This window comes from Enhydra lutris, unplaced genomic scaffold (assembly GCF_002288905.1).
Source record: "Enhydra lutris kenyoni isolate GAN:26980312 unplaced genomic scaffold, ASM228890v2 scaffoldscaffold2, whole genome shotgun sequence".
NCBI lineage: Eukaryota > Metazoa > Chordata > Mammalia > Carnivora > Mustelidae > Enhydra > Enhydra lutris.
The window spans coordinates 7,467,315-7,474,821 of record NW_019154086.1 but is presented as its reverse complement, the minus strand read 5'-3'; positions in this window follow the sequence as shown (position 1 = coordinate 7,474,821).

Here is a 7,507-nt window from a genome sequence, read left to right as displayed (position 1 = left end):
ATTGGGTCAAGAGTGCCAGGATCGGGGCGCCTGGGTGGCTCAGCAGGTTAAGCCTCTGCCTTCGGCCCAGGTCATGGTCTCAGGGTCCTGGGATCGAGCCCCGCATCAAGTGGGGGCTCAATCCCAGGATTCCGCAGTGGAGAAGAGAAGATATGAGAGACCAGCCGTTTTCAGTAGGTCCCCAGACCTGCTGGGTGGAGGCAGACTCTACCTCATGACTTGACCTTTTAGTGGGTCTTGCTTTCAGAGGCCCTCGATGCCCTAGTCCATCAGAGCTTGCCAACACAGGCCCCAGAGCCTTCTCAACTAATTCTCCCACTCCATTCCACCCTCATCTGGATTCTTTGGTTTGTGACTTGGCTTGTGTGGCCTTTCTCACCCAGAGAGGATGTACTGACCAGTAAAGTTGGGTTTTCAGGTCTCTTGTCAGCTGCATTTCTAATGACACATTAATAAACTGACCTTGTTTATATATCAGTCTCTTCTGAGACTGTGGCTTGATCTAACAATAGTATGTACTATGTACCAAGCGTTGTTCTAAGCATTTTACATGAATTGACTAATTCTCACAACAAACCAGTAAGGTATCTTTATAAGTGAGAAAATGGGGGCCTAGAAAAAATTCAAAAAATTAAAAAGCGAAAGAAAACTTGGTTGGGTCCAGCCAGCTCATGAGACTCTGATCTGGGCTTGTGCTGAGGGGGTCACAGTGACCCCAAAGCCCCAGCTTGCCCACCATAGCACAGCAAGGCACCTCGGCCACATTGATAGTTAGCACCTGAGGTGGTGAGGAGCCGCTCTGGGCTGTGGTGACCTCAGCAAGTACCAGGGCCCGAGGAGTGCCGCATCTGAGCAGCCTGCCAGCCCTCCTGGGGCATATCGCCATGTTTCAAAAGATTTTATGAAACAAACCTAATTTGTTAATTATTTTCCCATTAATATTAAATCAAAAACATAATATGGCACAAATCACAGTTTCTGATCAGCCTTAAATAATTACAGTTGCCAATCCAAATTAGTTGATTCCAGCCCCAAGAAAAGAAACACTGTTCTGTTTAGCCTAGCCTCTCTTCAGGGATAATGTCTCTGTCCCATCTTTCTGTCTTCTCAGAGCCCAGGCTGGGCTGTTTGTGCCCTGGGAGATGATGGTCTGCTGCCTTGGACTTTACAAGGCTGCCTCTCTGGACGCTGGCTGCTTTGCCTAGAAGCATCTGGGCACACATATGTAAGCATGCCATGCATCACTGATACACTCAGAATGGGACAGCCGGGAAAGTTTAGTCTGGGGTGTGTGGGTGTCCAAGGAAACAGCATTCCATCTGACTTGACATTTACCAAAAGGCTAATCTTGAGGTTTAGCCTTGCCCTCTATAAAATGGGCACACCAGTTCCCTGTCCTTCGTCTGATTTAGTCAGTATTCTGATACGAAGATAGTCCAGAGGTAAAGCTCAGAGAGCCCCCCTCCCTCGACAACTGGAGGGTTCTTCACAGAACAACTTCTACATGCCTTCATGGGGTGTGTGCATACCAGTTCTCTAGAGAGGGCCTGTATGGGAGCAACCAGCTCAGGTCCAAAGAGCCCCACTGAAAACAGCTGATGGAGGTAACCCCAGATTGGCCCCCAGGAAACTGGAAATGAGGGTGTAAGCTACCTTCTGAGAATCAAACTGAATGATCAGCTCCAGCTTCAGGGCAGGAGAACAGAGCTATATGGCTTTGCCAAATGAGGTGGGAAGATAGGAGTTGGGTGGTCACTGGGTGGGGAGGGGAGGGAGGGAGGCTGTATCCCAAGTTTGATCTTCTTACCTCCTGAGGACCAGTGCATTTCCCAAAGGTGGGGCGGCCAAAAGAACCATAAGGATCAGTTCTTTGATTTGAAGTTATTTGCATTTCAGAGATGCAAAAGCCTCTTCCAGTTATCTGTCTTTCATAAGAGACTTACCTTGTTATTGCTTGTATTTTTGCTTTTTGAAATAAAAAAAGGAGCCAGATAAATGCACTGTGAAACAGATAAAATAAGGAAGCAGAAGTTCTGAGCCAGGCAGGGCCATAGGAATGAAAACACAAATCCCAACTGCTGGGAACTTGCAGAAAACTTAGGGTTTAGGCAATAGATACACCGCTTTCTCTGCATTTACAGGTTGTTTTGGATTCTCCGTGATGTGAATGTCACTTTGGTCTTTTCACATTAACACGGACCTATTTAAATTTAGAGGAACTTTACTAATTAGTGTTTGATTAAATTACCAGGTACTCTAGCCCAGCCAAGTTGAAGCAGGAGGCTAACCATAAGCAACCCCATTTACTTCTACCTTAGTTCTCCCCTTACAGAGTGGGCTCACCTCAGCCAAACTCCTGGTAGCTCCCTCGGAGTGCTCCCCTTCTTCAGTATCAGCCCATGCTTCCCAATGACCAGTCCCTGCCCTTTTCGTTATGAAGATAACATAGCAAAGAGTGTTTGAAAGTAGGGGGGGAAATTACTCACAGTATTTTACAAGAACTTTATTCATGAATACACTGCATATAATTGCATTTTTACAGTCATGGTACCCTTGCTGTTTTGTATTTGTCTTTCAAGTTAACATTATTGGGACACCTGGCTGGCTCAGACCGTGAAGCGTCTGCCTTCGGCCAGGTCATGATCCCAGGGTCCTGAGATGGAGTCCCGAAGTGGGCTTCCCATTCAGCAGGGAGTCTGCTTCTCCCTCTCCCTTTCCCTTTGCCCCTCCCTGCCCCCATCATGCTTTCTCTTTCTCTCTAATAAAACCTTTAAAAAAATAAACAACATTATTTTTATATCAAAACTTTTTTTCCTTTTTTGTACTTGCTATTAGTTTTCATAATTAAAAACTTCAATGGCTACAAAATAGTCTACTGAGCAAATATATTGTAGCTTATTTAAACTCTTCTTTGTTGTTGGACATTTGAGTTGCTTCTAAATTTTCACTATTATGGATAAATGCTACAATAAACATCTGTGTGCACACTATCTGGTTTTTTATCTTTTTTTAGGTTTGTTTATAATCTCTACATGCAACAGGGGGCTGGAACTCATGACCCCAAAATCAAGAGTCACATGCTCTAACGACTCAGCCAGCCAGCGCCCCCCTGCTCTGAGTTTTTAATTGGTAAATTAGGAATTAAAATATTTCCACCAAAGAGCTATAATGATTAAATGAGAAATGTGGGGGCATCTGGATGGCTCAGTTGGTTAAGGGTCTTACTCTTGGTTTCAGCTCAGGTCATGATCTCAGGGTTGTGAGATTGAGCCCTGCATGGTGGTGATGGAGGGAGCTCCTCGTGCAGTGGGCAGTCTGCTTGAGATTCTCCATCTCTGCCCCTCCCCCAGTACTCACTCTCTCTCAAAATAAAAAATCTTTTAAATCTTTTAATAAAAATAAGTGAGATAATATGTATAAAGCACTTGATATAGAGCTTTATATACAATAGGTACAAAATAAATAGTGATCACTATTATTAGAATTTAATTCATACCAGTTTGGACCCAACTTCCTTTTGTGTACATGCTGAAGACTTTCAAGAGAGGAAGAAGCAAGGTACAGAATCTGAAGGGATGTATCAAGGATGCAGTCATTCGTTAAAGAACCTCTGTTACAGGATTTTTTTCCTTCATCTGTGCCCACACTTCTTGGTCACGTGGCTTCAAAGAATGAAGAGCAGACCGAGTGGTGGGCAGCAAAGCAAGGTTTACTGAGCGATAGCAAGGTGATAGTACAGAGCTCCCATGGAAGAAGGAGGGGAGCAGACCTGAGAGAGCTGCCAAGGGAGTTTCTAGGTCTAGGGGTTTTCTTGCACTTGTTGGAGGGCTGTTTCAATCTCATTAACCTTCCTTGTGCCAGTCATCCCATCAGGTTTTTGCCACCTATGGGAAAGGGCGGAGTGCTCCTTCAGGGTGGTGTCAAATCCTTGTAAGGGTGTTTTCTTCTTCGGGCAGGCCCTTTGTCCCTGCCTGCCTGTCTTCCCATCTTTCATCACCTCCACAACTTTCTGCCCTCAATATCTCACTCACACTTTGTCTTAATATTCCGGAACCTTTTTTTCTTATTATACACAGTATATATTTATTTATTATATACAGTATTATTTATTTTTCTACAGTACCTTAGAAATTATTATGGTAGGAATTTCAACATCAGCTCTCTATCTCTGTGTATTTCTGTCTTGGCATTGTATTCCCTCAAGCCCATTGAGCATGTGCGATTGTAAAGTTCTGAGACAGTGGGAATAGAGACAAATTCTGTGCGGCAAAATGCATTCAGCTGCATAGAAAAGGTAAAATTACCCACACTCAGAGAACAGTTGAGCTTGCAGAACATGCTACAAGGTAGACAGTGTCAGAAAAATAAACAAGAGATTAGGGCAAGTCCTGATAAGGAAAGTAGAGAAGCAGCACTGTCTGTCTCAAGATGACTTTATCTGTTTGTCTATCTATCTATTGACTTACAAAAACACCTTCCTCCTGAAATAATCTTCCCTTTCTCCTGGATTCCAAGGATACCTGGCATCCAACCCATTAGAGGGCAGAATGTGTTCTCTGCCTTGAAGGGAGCATCTTAGGACACCTGGGTGGCTCAGTTGGTTAAGCATCTGCTTTCCACTCAGGTCATGATCCCAGCCAGGGTACCGGGATCGAGCTCCATGTCGGGCTCCCTGCCAGCATTGGGCCAGGTGCACAATACCACAATCTCAGAGGAATTTTGTTGAAAGGAATATTCATGTCTCCATAGCTACATGTCACTGGCATTACTGGCCTGCATCCAGCCAGTCATTAGAGTATTTGCACGATTTGGTGATAGATGTGGTTCTTTTGGTTGGAACAGCTGGTGTGCCAACTTTGGGAGAAAGGATATGGCTGAGCACTTATTTGGACATCCCTATCACCCAGGTTGCTAGTGATGATATTAGCTGTGCATTTCAAGTCTTGATCTTGAGCTTTGAAAAAAATGATTCCATATGTTCTTGTATTTTGCAGTAGATATTTTAAATGATTTATCATGGCAAATTGCAAATATATACAAGAGTAGAGACACAGAATAATGAGCCCCACGTACACGATACCAGCTTCAACATTATCCTGCATGGTTCAGGTTGGTTAATCTTTCTTCTGTACCCGCATGTTCTGCCTGCCCTGTGAATCCCAATCCCCTCCCTCAATTTGCCATGCTTCATCCCCACCCCAGCATAATACTTACAGAGTTACATACTCCCAGCAGGATGAATGAAATGTTTAATTGCTATTTTGTGATAGTTTGAATGTTTACAACAGGATAACGTTCAGTTTTTTATTTCTCTTCATTTTCTTTGCAGTTTATAAATGTTTTCTAATAGAATTAATAGTGTAAATTGTTGTTACTCATACAGCCATTTTTCAGTAATCACTATTATAATATGTAAGTCAACATCATAGAGATGCAATTTTCTTTTAAGAAGTAGAACGCTTGGGGCACCTGGGTGGCTCAGTGGGTTAAAGTCTCTGCCTTCTGCTCGAATCATGATCCCAGAGTCCTGGGATCGAGCCCTGCATCGGGCTCTCTGCTCAGCAGGGAGCCTGCCTCCCCCTCTCTCTCTGCCTTCCGCTATGCCTACTTGTGATCTCTCTCTGTCAAATAAATAAATAAAATCTTAAAAAAAAAAAAAGAAGAAGAAAAAGTAGAATCCTTGGGGCGCCTGGGTGGCTCAGTGGGTTAAAGCCTCTGCCTTCAGCTCAGGTCATGATCTCAGGATCCTGGGATCAAGCCCCCCATTGGGCTCTCTGCTCAGCGGAGAGCCTGCTTCCTCCCTTCTCTCTCTCTGCCTGCCTCTCTGTCTACTTGTGATCTGTCAAATAAATAAATAAAATCTTTAAAAAAAAAGAAGTAGAATCCTTTTTTATTAAGTTTATTTTAATTTCTGTGTAGTTAACGTATAGTGTTATATATTTTTTTAAAGATTTTATCTATTTATTTGACAGACGGAGATCACAGAGAAGCAGGCAGAGAGAGAGGAGGAAGCAGGCTCCCTGCTGAGCAGATAGCCCGATGCGGGGCTCGATCCCAGGACCCTGGGATCATGACCTGAGCCGAAGGCAGAGGCTTTAACCCACTGAGCCACCCAGGCACCCCCGTATAGTGTTATATTAGTTACAGGTGTACAATATAGTGATTCAACAGTTCTATACATTACCCAGTGTTCATCATGATAAGTGTATTCTTGGGGCACCTAGATGGCTCAGTTAGTTAAGTATCCCACTCTTGGTTTCAGCTCAGGTCACAACCTGAGGGTCATCAGATTGAGCCCCATGACAGGCTCTGTGCTCAGCACAGAGTCTACTTGTCCTTCTCCCTTCCCCAACCCCCTTCCACGCTCTCTTAAATAAATAAATAAAACCTTTTAAAAAAGTGTGCTCTTAATTCCCTTCACCCGTTTCACCCATTGTCCCACTCCTGTCCCCTCTGATAGCCATTCGTTTGTTCTCTATAGTTAAGAGTTTGTCTCTCTCTCCCTCTTTTTCTCTCTCTTTTCTTTGCTTGATTGTTTTGTTTCTTAAATTCTATATATGAGTGGAATCATATGGTATTTGTCGTTCTCTGACTGATTTCACTTGGCATAAGCTAAGTCTAGCTCCATCCATGTTGTTGCAAATGATAAGCTTTTATTCATTTTTTATGGCTGAATAATATTCCAGTGTGTGTGTGTGTGTGTACACATACGTGTGTGTGCATGTTTATCTAACTCACATTTTATCCATTCATCTATCAATATAGATGGGACACATGGGCTGCTTCCATAATTTGGCTATTATAGCTAATGCTGCATAAATGCATTTACATACAATTTTCTTGCCAGAAGTAAATTCTAACCTTTTAAAAATAGATTTATTGTTTAGAGAAGTTTTAGGTTCACAACAGAATTGAGGGGAAGGTACACAGATTTACCATATACCATGTGCTGCTGCACATGCATAGCTTCCCTTATTTTTAATCTCCCCTCATGGGAGTGGTACATTTGCCATGATTAATGAACCTACACTGACACATCACTGTCACCCAAAGCCTATAGTTTACATTAGGGCTCACTTTTGGTGCTGTACATTTTACGGGTTTGGCAAATGTATAACGACATATATCCACCATTATAGTATCATGCAGACTACTTTTATTTTTTATTTTTTTTAAAAGATTTTATTTATTTGACAGAGATCACAAGTAGGCAGAGAGGCAGGCAGAGAGAGAGGAGGAAGCAGGCTCCCTGTTGATCAGAGAGCCCGATGTGGGGCTCAATCCCAGGACCCTGGGATCATGACCTGAGCCGAAGACAGAGGCTTTAACCCACTGAGCCACCCACGTGCCCCACAGACTACTTTTAAAAATGAAAAATGGGGGCACTTGGGTGGCTCAGTGGATTAAAGCCTCTGCCTTCGGCTCAGGTCATGATCCCAGAGTCTTGGGATCAAGCCCCACTTCAGGCTCCCTGCTGAGCAGAGAGCCCGAAGTGGGGCTTGATCCC